The 15514-nt window shown below is 39.9% G+C and overlaps 1 pseudogene; it reads right to left on the bottom strand.

Annotated features, from left to right (window-relative positions):
• Positions 1–1105: 1105 nt before the first annotated feature.
• On the bottom strand, positions 1106–5194 carry LOC113298635 (annotated as a pseudogene).
• Between the last annotated feature and the right edge of the window lie 10320 nt (positions 5195–15514).

The following is a 15514-nucleotide window of genomic DNA, read 5'->3' as shown; positions in this document are numbered from 1 at the left end:
TTGTATATGATTGTATACACGGTTTATCTTTCTTGTACAATCAGTAGTTTAGATCAAAGATCCGTGAACCTGATTATGTATAAGAACTCTAGGCAAATCTCAAAAATCAATATCCAAAATCGACCTAGTATGTACCGGTACAGTACATGAACCGAATTTCAATAAGAACAAGTCTTGTATAATATATATTTTCAAGATATGAATTCAAAAGAACAAGTATTGTGGGTTCTATACAGTTTTAGTAAAAAACTGTCTAGGTTTATTATCGAATCACTTGCTTTTATTTTAATTATATCAAACACAAATATAATGTGGAAGTAAAATGTAAAGCAAGGCGCAAAGAAATTTTGTTAACGAGGAAAATCGCACCTGCAGAAAAACCCCAGAACATTGTCCAGATTGAACATTGAACCGTATTAAGCTGCTACAAACACTAGCCTCCTATCAAACTTCGAAATGGAATGTAATTGAGATTGAATTCACTCTCCAAGCAATTCAGATAGACGTGCTTCTTAGTCTGAAATCCATAGTCTCGGTTTTTTAATCATTTTGAGATTGAGCTTTCTACTTTAGTATTAGAATTTAGGTCTGAACTTTACTTCGTATGGACTCATTAGAAAAGTTCTAGTGTTTAGAGCCTAATCACAACGAAAACTATCTTGTTTAATTTGTCTTCCCACTGGGCTCACATGATTAACACCAAAAATCAAAATAACAATTATCTTGTTTGAATATGTCCTCCCACTAAGCTACAACAATTAGCATCTTGCGGTGCAATACTAAGATTACCCCACTAACCAAAACTTCCACGGAATTCACTTTAGGCTAAATTGTTGTGTGAATCTTCTGTAGGTAAATGACTGGTGATCTGTTGAAATACAAATAAACAACCAACACCAATCGCTTGTTCCTGGACACTACAGGCATAGTCCTGCTCACTTAGCTTCTTGCTGTTTCTGGGATTTTTTAATGCATTCTCGTGTTTAGAAAGCTCTCACTCAGTGTTTAGTTTTTATGTTTTGATGGACATTATCGTATTTAGTGTCACCAGCGACATGATTATTTGATGTTTAACCTGATTATGTAGTCAATGAACTGTGGGGCATTACATGATTATACCTAATAACACTTTAGTAATTACTAATCAAACCCACTAATTAAACACAGCTCACCAGTTGAGAAGATGTTCATAAATCTTATCTATCCACATTTAATAGAAACATCTCACTAATTCTACTCAATTTTGTACATTATATAAGTACTCTTAAGCTAATGTCCATTTATTAGTCCAACTTACAGCTGCTAAAACTACTGCAAAACAAAACATGACCATGATAAGGTACTTCAATCCAAATTCCAATGTTCTGTTTCTAGTTATGCTTCTAGTTGCGTCTCTTGTGTTAGTGCCAGCAGTCAAGGGATCATATGGTGCTGATCGCAAGTTGAAGATCACGGTGCATGAAAGAATGTTTTCTTTACCTGATTCTGAAAATAATGGTGGCGAGAACGATGGAGGTATGTATCGTGTGGGGATGATGGTGATCAAGAATAGCAGACGAGGTCTAATGGCGATAAATAACGGGATAGATACGGACACGGATCAAGCAAGGGGAAATCACCATTCTAATGAAATGAAAAGCTGGGACCAGAAACACCCTAGACCAAATAATGATTAACCAGCTATATGGAGTGTCAATACTATCCAGGGGTTTGTTGCTGTTCAATATAAATGAGAAACTTGATAGAAGTATGCATTTAAGTTTCAATGCTATGGTCAGTGGTTTTGCTTAGCAACTTGTTATCTGCTTTAATTTACTTTCAAGTGTAACTGTTTAATTATGATTTGGACTTTGGGTTTGGGTTTTGTTTAATAATTAAAGGTTTGTATTCATAGATTTGTTTCTCTTCTGTTCACTATTTCAGTAATATCATCATGGTGTAGAAAACAAATACTGTGTGGAACAAATGCCATTTGTATTAACGAGAGTGGGAACCGTTAAAAGATACAGCACAGGGGTGCTCTATTTATCAGGTGATAAATAAAAGAAAGACAACACTATAGTTTATATCACCAGTGTTTAAATAGAAGTCATGAAACCGAACTCGGATTTATTGTTTATTGATGGAACGTATTACTCTAACAAAGACCTTGCAACCTGTGTTACATTATCAACAGTAAACCCAAATTTCTTGAAAGTATCTAAATAAGCCCCACTAGCTCCAAAATCTTCAACACCAATCACCCTACCTTCCTCACCTACATACTCTCTCCATCCTTGGGGTGATCCAGCTTCAACACTAACACGTTTCCTAACTTTTTTCGGCAAAACAAAATCTTTGTACTCCTCTGACTGACCATCAAATATACTCCAACAAACCAATGAAACAACCCTAACTTTCTTACCTTCTTCTCTTAATCTCTTGGCACTCTTTTCACAAATACACAGTTCTGACCCAGTGCCTATCAACATTATTTCTGGCAGTTTACCCTTACATGAATTATTGCTTAAAATGTACCCACCTCTTTTGACTTCACTAGCTGATGTACCTTCTAAATTTGCTGCAACCTTTTGCCTTGATAACGCAATTACGCTAGGCCTATCTCTGTTCTCTACAGCGACCGCATATGCTCCAGCAGTTTCATTGCCATCCGCAGGTCGGAAGACTAGTAGACGTGGCGCAGCTCGTAAACCAGCCAATTGTTCCACTGGTTGATGAGTTGGTCCATCCTCCCCTAAACCAATGGAGTCATGTGTGAAGATGTATATGACCCCAGCATGACTTAGGGCTGATAAACGGATTGCATTCTTCATGTAATCGGAGAATATAAGGAAAGTGGCGGCAAATGGGATTAACCCACTTCCATGTAATGCAATACCATTTGAAATTGCTGCCGTTGAATGTTCACGTACCCCGTAGCGGATGTTTCGTCCCGAGGGAGAGTTGGGTTGGCTGAAATCTTGGTAGTCATGCAGGTATGCTTTGTTTGATGATGCAAGATCTGCACTTCCACCGATCAATCCTGGAAGTACTTTCGCTATCTGGCTTAAGCACTTCTCAGAGTAACCTCGGGTAGCATCTACAGGATCAGATTTAGACCAACTCTGTAAAAAATAACAATTTGTATGTTAACTGAGACTTAACAAGTTCTCGTAGTGAGCCCAAAAAGAAAAAAACACTAAAAGGGAAAGAAATTACTGGCAACGAGTGTTCCCAGCCTGGAACCAAACCGCCATTGAGAAGGATTTTGAATTCTACTGCTTCTTGAGGATATTTGCTTTGGTAAAAATTTAGAGCCGAATACCACGCCTCCTCTAGTGCTTCGCCATATTCTGTTTGAATCTTCATTTCCCTGTGACATTTTTGAAATGAAGTTTTCAGACGTTTGTATATTAGATAGTAGTTGTTGTACAATGTCAAATTTCCAAATGTAAGAAACAGTTAGTTACCTGTATTCATGGTTTTCGATCTTCCCATTTAACCTTCTGTTTCATTTCCTTCACTTCATCATCCTCAATCGTGCCGTGATGAGCTTTAGATGTACCTTCCTTTCTAGACAGTTTTCCAATCACTGTCTTCACCTGCAAATGTTGATTCTACTTATTAGGTCTAATGAACAGGCATAGAGTAGCTAACCCTGAACTAGATATGTCATTCACAAACCCTGATAAAGCTTGGTCTCTCAGTCTCATTAAAAGCAGAGCGAATTGCATTCTTGAACCCTCCCATGTCACTATGTACATCATCCACTGTGATTACGTTCCAACCAAGAGCCTCATACCGTGCAGAAATATCTTCAGTAAATGTAATTTTAGTATCTCCGTCAATAGTATTGTGATTATCGTCGTAGATCAGTACAAGCTTATTGAGCTTCCAATGTGCAGCTAATGAAGCTGCTTCGTTGGATATTCCCTCCATGGCACACCCATCACCCATGATGCAATACCTACCACATCAACATTAGCAACCAAACAAGTACAAATTAATTAACCAATTTCTACAATACAAACTAAAAACTAAAGTTCAATGAATTGGTTATGGCTATCTATTTGACATACGTTCGATGATCAACAAGAACTGCGTCGGGTTTATTGAATCGTGCAGCCAAGTGAGCTTCTGCTAAAGCAAGACCAACGGCATTTGCAACACCTTGTCCTAGTGGACCTGTGTAACAGAAAATCAGTACTCGTAATCAGCCGAAAACACAGCCTATTCTATAAGAAGAATTCTGCTACCACCAGCCTAACTGGTGGCTGACATCCAAAACATGCAGAAGCACGGGAGGATATGTCGCTCCAGTTCAAGCTGGAATCCGAAAATTTAGCTCATAGCAACCATTAACTTTACTTCAAATCTAACAGCAACTTAGAGCTATAAGGATTCACATAGCATACCAGTTGTAACTTCTATACCATCAGTCACTACATTCTCAGGATGGCCTGGTGTCCTGCTCCCAAGTTTGCACAAATGTTTCAAGTCCTCAACCTGTTTAAACAATGAAGGGAAGCAAAATTTGTGAAGAACCTCATGGTGGCCCTTAAAATCCAACACTCCCAACTAAACCCTTGGGCTTCAGTTTTAAGTCTGTAATCCTAAATGGGCCCAACAGAATACGTGTTGAGAAATTGATCAAGAACTGTAAAACTGGGGTTTTGAATTACCTGGACAGATGAAAAACCAGCGAGATGAAGACAGATACACTGAAGAAGACAACCATGACCAGCACTTAAAACGAATCTATCTCTGTTAAACCAACTAGGATCTTTAGGGTTGTATTTCATGACATGCCTGTATAATATATAACCTACTTCAGCCATTCCAAGTGCCATACCAGGGTGACCAGCTTTTGCATTTTGTACTGAATCTATTATTAACATTCTTATATTGTCTACACATCTTTTATCAACTAGTTCTTGAAATTTTTCATTTTCCTCTTCCTTATCTAGTTGATCCCAATTGATTCTATATGTCGATGATGATTCATACCCATGTTGTAATGATCTGTCAAGTTCTTTTTTCCATGACAGTTTATAGTCCTTTGAGACATTTTGAGTATTTTTGTTGGTTTTGATTTTGCATGTGAAGATTGAGGTTTTTGTTCTGTTAAAAGATACATCATTGTTGGTGGATTTGAATGAAGGAAGTTGTGGTGGTGAGAATCGAATGAGAAAGGAAGTGTTAGCCATGATTGATCTGATGAAATTACATGGAGATCTAGAGATGGTAAGTAATTGAATTTCAGAGGTGAAGTCATAGGTCATATTTACACGTGTAAAGAGGTCCGGCAAGAGGTGTAGGGAGAAAATGCCACGTGAAGGGATGCCGTGGGTTCTTTTTGCACGTTCTAACGGGAGATGATACACTCACCGCGGCTAAATCCTCAATGAGTCCCGATTGGGCAATCCGATGGCTCTGGAAGCATTCTCAACATCGAGATTAGTAATGGGTGGAAATGGGGACGTTACATGTTAGAGGCGGGATTTTTGTCGGGAAATGAGATCGGTAAACCTATCATTTCTGCGTTCTAACGGCTAACACCCATTTCTTTTCTTATTTCTTTTATCCGCAACTTAAGAGGATTTGCGACATTGGATACACCTAGATTAACTAAGGTATAACGTATACCAAATAAACCAAATTAGGAACTAAATTGAAAGCTTCTTAACCAAATATTTTTGAAAATGTCTAAATTATCCTTATCCTTAAATGATTAGCACTAATTCAAACTTATGAATCTTGCTAGCAAAGATATATAAATCTTACGATTCTTGGTAGCTTTGAAAAAAAGACTTGGTAGATTTAAAAAAAAATACTCTGTTTTCATATAGGTTTTATTAGGTGTTCATTTGAAAAAATGAACTCTGTTATCATATAGGTTTTATTAGGCCCTTGTTTTTGGTCATAATAGTGGAGTTTTTGTTGTATGTTCATTTGAAAGAATGAACTCTATTTTATATAGATTTTTATTAGGTGTTCATTTGAAGAATGAACTCTTGTTTTTGTTATGTGTTTATTGAAATAATGAACTCTGAATTTTTGTTCTTAATAACGATTTTTTTTGTAGAATATAATGAAGTGTAGAGTTTGCATGAAACAGAATGAACTCAAATCTACAAAAAGCTTGATAGTTCATCAAACAGAATGAACTGCCACAAGAAAATAAGTAGGAATTAACACTGAAGGGTATTTTTGTCTGTTTTATATTATCAAATATTTATGGACCAAACAGAAAACGCTTTTTCCTAAAGGACCAAAATGACTTGGGACCACCTAAAAAGGAACCAAACAATTGTTTCCCCTTGAGGATTTTGTAACGAAAATGAATTCCTCTAGTCAAACACTTCTCAAGATGGAATTGAACCTGGTTTTGTTTGTTTAATTCGTCAAATGATCGTAGGAATTCAGATTTCCAGAATTCAGTCTATGAAAATTCGGCATGCTCGACTGAAAAATGCACGCCGACTAAGTACTTATAGAATTCGGTCCATGAAAAGTTGGCATGCTCCACTAAAACAAATCATGCCGACCAAACTTAGTCAACATGCTCGACTAAAAAAAAAAGCACGCCGACCAAATTTAGTCGGCATGCTCGACTGAAACAAAACATGCCGACCAAACGGTGGTTTTTCGCATTTACAGTCATCATGGCCGAAAATGCATCACACTGATGACTGTCTATTAGTCACCATCTTATTTTTACAAAACTATGACGACCAATAACTACATTGTTCACAAGAAAATTTGTTTTCTGGGGGATATTAATCGTCAAGGTTTAGCTTTTCAAAACATGACAACTATTCATACTACATCACTTGTCGTCAAGGTTTAGGGATGAAGACCATGACGACTCTGTGAATGTTACTTTCAGAAATAAAACCCTTTGAAAAGTCGCCATACTCGACCAAGAAATACCATGACAACTGTAAAACTGCAATTTAATTATTTTAGATTCTCTGACCTAATATGTCATTCAAACAACAAAACAAAGTACTAGATAGAGTTTGAAAGAATTAATCGACAATAAAAAAAGATTAACAGGCGATTTTTTTTTTCATTTGAAAACGATGAAATATAGAGAATGAGAAAGGAATTGATCATTAGATTGATGATGAAGGAAAAGGAAAGGAACAAGGCTTGGATCTAAAACCAAAAAGGGGATAGTTTTAGTTATCATTATAGGATGGCTAATTGAGTAACTTTATACACATTAGACACTCCTTAATGCACTGTCTTGGTTGGGTACAAAGTTAGTACACCTCAATTAATTTGGATATACCGTAATCCTGCCAGTTTAAAAAAGTGACCAACTTGGAACTTAATCCTTTTATTAAAAAAAAAAGTGACCAACTTGAACCCCTAATTAATAAACTGGCCATTTCTTCGAGCTCTTATATAAAATGATTTTTTTGTTATTTTTTCCATCCCGGCCCACCAGATTGATAAACGATATGGACTAAGTTAACTATGTGTTTTGAAATTACCCAAATATCCTTAGTAACCTGTTCATATACGATTCCAAGTTCATTTCATTTCTGCTGCTTCTTTCAAATTTTCTTCTTCCATGGATTTCAGAAGAATAAATGTTCTGTAAGATACTCAATCTTATCATCATCAGCATCTCCATGATCTCCGTGGGTACCACACATCCACGTGAAATTGTAAATTAATCCTTTTATAAATAAATGCATGCTTCAGGAAAAAAATAATCATCTCCACGATCAAAATTCTGTTTTACTAAATGATTTTATCGCATTGTAATCACCATTGTCTTTGATATTCTCTTCTTCCCAAATTCTAGGGTTTCGATTTTCTGATTTTAATCTCGAATTTTCTACATTTTTGATCTATGATCTTATAAATCAATCTCATGGTAAGATTTTTTTTTTAATAGTGAGAAATCATGTGAATTAGGTAGTTTTGAATTCATCTAAACGAGAATTTTGTGTTACATCTTGCCGAGAAGCCTGTTGTGAAAACAAGTCACTACCATTAAAGACTTGAGATGTTGTCGTCGATTAGATTGATGGATAGAGAAAATGATGAAGTATTTTTAGAATCTGTAATGAATTAGAAGTGGGGTTTTGATTGGATTAGTTTGAAGTATAGAATTTGCAACAAGAAAGTAGGGAAGCTTCCTGAAATGCTGTCATTCACTTCAGCCAAATGATGAGAGATTGATGAGTTGTTAGAGTTTGAATTAAATCAGTGTTTTGGGGTAAAAAATGTTTCTGCCAGTTTTTGTAAATTTGGGTGTACCGCCGAGAAAATAATCTAAATCCTAAACAAATGCACTGCACGGGAATACTTTAGATTCGAGAGATCAATCTGTACAATTCTGGCCTAAACCAAGAAATGGCCATTCCAGACTTGCTTCGGTCATTAAGTGAAGGAGAAGGGTTGATCTTAGGGAGGGAAGCGAAGAAGGTGTTGAGATCAAAATATTAAATTTTGAAGGTGTGGTTGTTTTATGACTTGTATCGGAATTTCGAACTGGCTTGCGGATCTAAGCTATCATTTCTTAGTGTTTTTCTGGATACTTGTGTTGTTGTTAACCAAAACTCTGTTTTTGGTCAAAATAGGTAGAAACCTATTTATACAAGTCATAATTGAACGCACCCTGATCTCGTAAGAAGTGGGAGTGATTAAGTGACGGAGAAGTGTGGTAATGTGTAAATGCTAGAAACCACGTCCCCACTATGAAGGAAACGGGTTAGTTTACACCCATTACTTCTTTCCGCCACTAACTGCACACTTTCCTGACACTTTCTTATAGTGGGCGTGTTGCACGCAGGACGCTGTAAACCGCCAGACCAATACCCTGATGAGCATCCCCCAATTTGTGACATGTTTGATGTCTCGAGTATTTTCGTGGAAAATGTGTAGCAGATTGCTGCGTGGGTCTTGTGTGCAAGACCTGGCTATTCCGATTAATCGTACGCCAGCTAAATGGCGGATAATCATGTGAGGCAAGTTAAGTTCATGACTTGTCGTAGGAAAATGGTGTGTGACGCTATTAGGTTAGTCTTGGAAGTTGGTCACCTGAGACTTGTTATAGGACGGCTAACTCCGTGGCAAAGTTGGACTGCTGAGATTGCAATTTATGAGAGAAGGTGGACGTTGATTATGGCCACATCTTGTTGGCGCCAGTAGTGGCATAATGGCGTAATGGCGCCTGTCAATGGCATAGTGGTGCAGTGGCGCCTTCCTAAATTAGGGTTTGGCATGCCGCAATCCTAATTAGTGCGTGTGGCATGTGTCTTAGCGGCCCTGCCTAAATTAGGGTTTGGCATGTCGCAACCCTAATTAGCACTTGTGGCATGTGGCGTAGCGTCCCTGCCTAAATTAGGGTTTGGCATGCCGCAACCCTAATTAGCGTATGTGGCATGTTACCGCGGCACGGTGACGTTTTTTATGAAGATGGTGTCAGGGTCGCGTCAAAGGAATTATGGCAGGGCCATAATGTGGGAACGACCACAGGCGCAAGGATATCCATGCGTGGACATGGCATGACGCCTTTTTTAGGATTTTATGGATCCCGCATGGCTCGTGGCATGTTGTGGGGCTAAAGTGGCGTAATTTGGGCCACGACCAAAAATTAGGGTTTCGACTAATGCCACTAACGCAAGAATCGTGTTCTGATCGGAATACCCTAACTGGAATATGTTATGGCGTTGGCCATGAACAAAAAGTGGGTTAGCACGTAGCTGCGCTGTTTGTGGCACGTTGGCATGTTGCTACGGCGGAGTGGCGTGTTGGCATGTTGCTTCTACAGCATGGCATGTTGGCATGCCGATTTACATGTTGGCGCGGTTTGGAGAATTGTTTAACCAATTAACATGGTGGCCGTTTGGCATAGTTCGGCCTTTTAGTGCGTGTGGCAGGTTTAGAGCGACCTGATTGGTCGATAGAAAAGGGGCCGGCCAAACATAGGGTGTGGACAAATCTCTAGCGCATGGCACATTTAAAGCGACCTGATTGGCCGATAGGAAAGAGTGCCGGCCATGTGACATGGCCACGCCTCCTTTTGTTGCTGCTCCTATTTTCTGCGGCTCCTCTTTTATTTCTTGTTTTCTGGTAGGACTTTTCTCCTACTAGCTCAATGGCGGATTAGTTTCCTAGCTTGCCTAGGTTTGGCCTCGACCAATAGGGTTCGAGATGTTTGCATAGGCGCAAAAAGGCCTAATTTTTGCAAATTAATATGTCAAAACTTGAATTTTGTGAGTTATCACAAAATTGAACAAATTTCACAAATTCTGTGTGTTGGCACAAAATCCTTTTATTCTCAGAGAGCAGTTAGCACATCTTCTGATTGAGCATTTTCATGCAGACCTTAATTTTGATACTTCGGGAAATTCGTGCTACTCAGCTGCGAGTGAACACTAATTGTCATGTCATACCAATACTAAGGATTCAGCTGGGGAGCATAGCATAGGAAAATACTTAATAAACCATACACTAATGAATAATGTAGGCGAGAGTTTACAGAATGTTTGAGATTGTTGCTACATGCAACATTCTGAATAAATATACTGAATTTCTCAGTACATTTGTGAGTAGAGAGGCCCGAGCACTCATTACTTTAATATGGCTCAGTCCTTTTGCAGACAACACATTAAATATAGGTTTTTACATTTTAGCCCTGAACTAAAAACCACTATCAACATTAAGTCCACTGCTTAGTACGTAACAGTGACATTGTTGCGGGGTAAGCATTAGATGGTGACAAACAAAGCTAAAAATCGAAAATGCATGACATATAGAGGTTACCAGGAATAGTCCGACCTACCTTTGGAAGCAAGTACGAGCAGCTGGTGATCTTTGTACCGACGTGCTGCTATCTTGGCCACGGAGCGTTGCAGGTTGAGCGGTTTGGATATAGAGCGTTGCAGGTTGAGCGGATGGTGTTCCTCGTGCTGGCGCGCTGCTGGTTCGGTCATGAAGGTTGGTGCCATGGAGCGTTGGTGCCGCGGTCCCAGATTCCTTCTTCCGTGCATGGTCCAAAAGGAAAAACCTCCTCTACTCGAATTCCAAAAGTGTTATGCATTTAAAAGGGCGTGCTAACTTCCTCTCCTTTTATTATTCGCTCGTCTGCTTCTTGTGTTTGTTTGCAACAACTCGATCATAGGCGTGCCAATCTTCGGCGGCAAGGTAAGTTCATCTTGTCTTCATATTTTAGTTATGAGTGTAATATCCATGAGTAGTTGATCAAAATTGGACATTTAGCTCGGTGTGAATGACTTTCTTTGTTAGCGGCGTCAACGGCAAAAAAGAAATCTCCAATAGTTATAATCAACAGCAAGGCGAGCCAAGAGAACTCAAGGTAGGTGCTCTTTATATTTTGCGCATGTATGCACCAACAATACCATCGATCTTCTCCATAATGTGTACTAAGGTTCTGACTCCAGAAGAATTAGCATCTAACCTCTCTAGTGGATTTCAAAATTTACCAAACTACATTGCACTCCTGGGATGTATGGATGAAATATATGCTCGGCAGTGATCACGTCAGAGATAATCTTGGAGAGTGTAGCTACGTTGTTGATCCGTACTTGACTTTAAGTTATTTGGTGTCTGGACTGCTGAGCCGGTGTCTGGAAGGCTTATTCTTGCCTTTCTGATTGCGATGATGATATGTTGTGGATGCTTGTATGGTCGAAATATCCCGGAGCCGTTGGGTGAAGTAGATGAGCTGAGAGGCGTTCCGTTGCCGACCTACTGCTATCAAGTATTCAAGAACTTCATTCCAAGCGACATCCTTTGAACCACCTTCTGAATCTTGGACTATTGTATCGAACGGGATGCGATGAGCAGTCCCCAGTTACACTTCTGTCTGGTCATAGATCCGATGGCGTGGACGGATATGCGAATATCTCTGCGGCGTGCTTCTGGAGTCTTTGATGCACGTGTATGGCTTCATGTTGAGAAATTCTTGCAGCTCGTAAAGCTTCGACAGTGCCGATGTTGACATCAGAAATAACCTGGTTAAGGGAAGTGAAGGCATCCCATGCTGGTAGTCCCCATGTGTAATTATCCTGAGCTCATTTTCTCGTGGAAGATGTGCTTTTACTACATTCACTGGTAAGGCGGTGACTGCGTTTAAACTTCTAAACCTGAAGGAGGCTTCAGTCCCCAAGTGTAGCCTACTTTGATTGTATCACCTTGAATCCATGCCTATGGGATTTGATACAAGCTAATTGTACTCTCTTGGATGTGATGCTGGGATGCCTGGAACATCACATGGATGAAATATTCTAGATAACAAAGAGGTAGAAGTGGGGGAGTTATGTTGTTAGTCGTGGCTCCCCCTGTTTCTTCAAGAAAAATATTTCAGCCGCGTCTATGGAGTTATCTCATGAATCTTTGATTGTTGTCAGGGATGAACTGGGATGAGCATCCCCCAGTCGCACTTCTCTTTAGTTACTGAAGTTGTTTTATCTGAGTAGGCTTGGGATCCATCCCGACCTCTTAAAGTGTTGCAGCCGCCTTCCAGACAGAGAGGTGATGATATCCTTAAGCTACACATTTGAAGAGTAAATGACCTTGTCGTGGCTATGACTTTTTGGTTGACCGTGTCTTCTGAGATTTGACAGTAAAGGGATTCCGTGTAGAACCTCAGTCCCCAAGTGTGGTTTACATGTTTCTTATCTTGTATGGTCGGTGGGTTGACCATGATAAAGATATCACCATCTTGCATCCGTACTGGTGACTCTATTACTTCTTCCATGTGAAACTAAAATATGGAGAAGTATGGATTACCTTTGTAGTGGTTGTTGCTATGGTGAAGCTCTGGCTGGTATCAACAAACGATCAACAACGGTTCTTGGCAGCAGCTGTGATCAGAAGAGACTACATTGTCGTGGGAACAAATAGGTCGGCTAGAATTGCATGGGTTTGCATGGAAGCAAAGGGATTGGATGGACATGTAAGCGAGTAAAACTTTCCACGACCACGAGCTTTTCCTGGATGGGACAAAAGGTGGCCACAACTACGAACCTTGGCTGGCTGCGATCACGATACTTGACAGGGAGGAGTGTGGCGGCTACGACACGATCCTTGGAAGGAAGGAGTGGCGGATACGGCACGATCCTTGGAAGGAAGGAGAGGCGGCTACGACACGATCTTTGGCAGGAAGGAGTGGCGGCAGGAAGAAGTGGCGACTATGGCACGATCCTTAGCCTGAAGGAGTGGCGGCTACGACACGATCTTTGGCAGGAAAGAGTGGCGGATATGGCACGATACGATCCTTGGCAGGAAGGAGTGGCGTGGCGGCCGCAGACTCTGGTAACACGCAAGAATTTTCTCGGACATTATGGCCCAAAATAAGGATTCCTCCTTTTAATATAACTCGTGTCCATGAGGTTATTTATTCTTATCCTTCTCTTTTCTTGTTTCGGAGAAGTAGCTCTTCCATGATTTTCTGCGTGCGGCAGCTTTCATGCGACCTTGGTATATTGACTTGATAAAAATTTCAGATTCGTGTCTTCTTGCCAAAACAGCTACAAAATCTTCGTCCAATATCGGAATAAGGTGATTGACCTCTCATTCTTTTGCTAAGAGGAAAATCTAACTTTTTACAAAAAAAAATTAATTCATTCGGAGTCCTTTTGGTGGGTGAAAAGTACCTGACACCGAGAATTCAGAACTTTCCAGAAAGAATTATGTAGGTTTTTCAGCTGTCACGTAGTCGAGAGTTTCGGCTTCTATTTATAGCTCATTCATAGGATTGATGTGCCCTTTTAGTATGTTGTAGAAGAATTCCATACAAATCGTTTGGTATATGTATAACTCCAAGATTCTTCACCAATTAACACCAGTTTCAATTCTTCCGGAGGGAAGTGTGAAAACGTTTCTGACGGATTTCTTGCAAAACGACCCGTAACCTTTCTAAACCACATGCCATGTCCATGGGTGACGCTGCTGATGAGGTGTCTCTCTTTGTGGGTTATCTGTGATGTGTTAGTACAAGCAGTAACTTGGAAATCGAGGGCTTCAATTTTGGATTTAATGTAGTCATCGAGATGCCTGTTATTTTGCTGGAACATCCCGGTGTAGGTTCTTCTGGTAGGAAATTTGGAGAACTCTTCAGCATTACCCGCTTCCCTGGTCAAAGGAAATATGGGAAACGCGGAACCTTTTGGTGCAACAACTTCTCGAATCTTCCTCTGCGTGAAGTTATCTCGTCTGCGGATTCTTCCCTGACATGATGGTGCGGGAACCATTATATTCTTGAGGATGCTCTCTTGACGTGTCGGCTCCAGTAGATCTAAAGATGTCCCGGTCTTGCTCTTTCTTGGGTCGGCATAATAGGCGAACCCCTATGAATGATTTGAAGATGTGTCAATCCTCCTTTATTATTGTAGATGTACGAATTCCCATAATTGCGCCATGGTCTGGATCTATACATTTTGCTGATGAAGTGATAGCGGATACTCCTGAGCATAAAATGGTAGTAGTGTTGGAATGGATATATACCCTCGCTTTTGTGATCTCTTCAGATGCCTTTCTTGGACTCCACTTGTGTTGAGATTTGTTGACGACTATCTACATACTGGAACAACGACTATGCAAATATTCCTTTTATCTCCCTGAGTGTGGACCGTGGAGACATTAATATCGGCGATAACTTTGAGGCGTTTCTGGCTTGCTCCATATAACACTTATGGTGTTGCAGATGTGGATGCTTCATTCGGACCTCGATAGAAGCCATTGTGCCTTCCTAAGTAGTAATCACGTTTTCATGTGTCTTCACGTGACTTTATGGTCCTTTCATCTGGGAGATTTACTGGTGTTGAGCTATCCAAGGAATTTCCAGTAGCATTGCTTGAAATAGTATTATTGTGAAGCTTCTTAGCGAACGGAACACCGGAATTAAAATTGGTTGTTGAACCTAAATTGAGTTTAATGATTGAATTGGATCTAAGATCCACCTTTTTGAAATTGAGAAAAATGGAATGAATCCTGAGAAACTGATTTTGCAACCGAGAGAATAATCTCCCACTGTGGTCTCCAGTTGTTTTGGGGTAAAAACTGTTTCTGCCGGTTTTGTAAATTTGGGTGTGCCGCCGAGAAACGAATCTAAACCCTAAAAAAATGCACTGCACGGGAGTACTTAAGATTCGAGAGATCAATCTGTACAATTATGGCCTAAACCAAGAAATGGCCATTCAATACTTGCTTCGATCACAAAGTGAAGGAGAATGTTTGATCTTAGGGAGGGAAGGGAAGAAGGTGTTCAGTTCTTGGTGTTTTTATGGATACTTGTGTTGTTGTTAACCAAAACTCTGTTTTTGGTCGAAATAGGTAGAAACCTATTTATACAAGTCATAATTGAACGCACCCTGATCTCGTAGGAAGTGGAAGTGATTTAGTGATGGAGAAGTGGGGTAATGTGTAAATGCTAGAAACCACGTCCCCACTATGAAGGAAACGGGTTAGTTTACACCGATTACTTCTTGCTGCCACTAACTGCCCGCTTTATCGACACTTTCTTATAATGGGCGTGTTGCACGCCGCA

This window comes from Papaver somniferum, chromosome 7 (assembly GCF_003573695.1).
Source record: "Papaver somniferum cultivar HN1 chromosome 7, ASM357369v1, whole genome shotgun sequence".
Taxonomy (NCBI): domain Eukaryota; kingdom Viridiplantae; phylum Streptophyta; class Magnoliopsida; order Ranunculales; family Papaveraceae; genus Papaver; species Papaver somniferum.
This window is presented reverse-complemented; position numbering and strand designations above follow the sequence as displayed.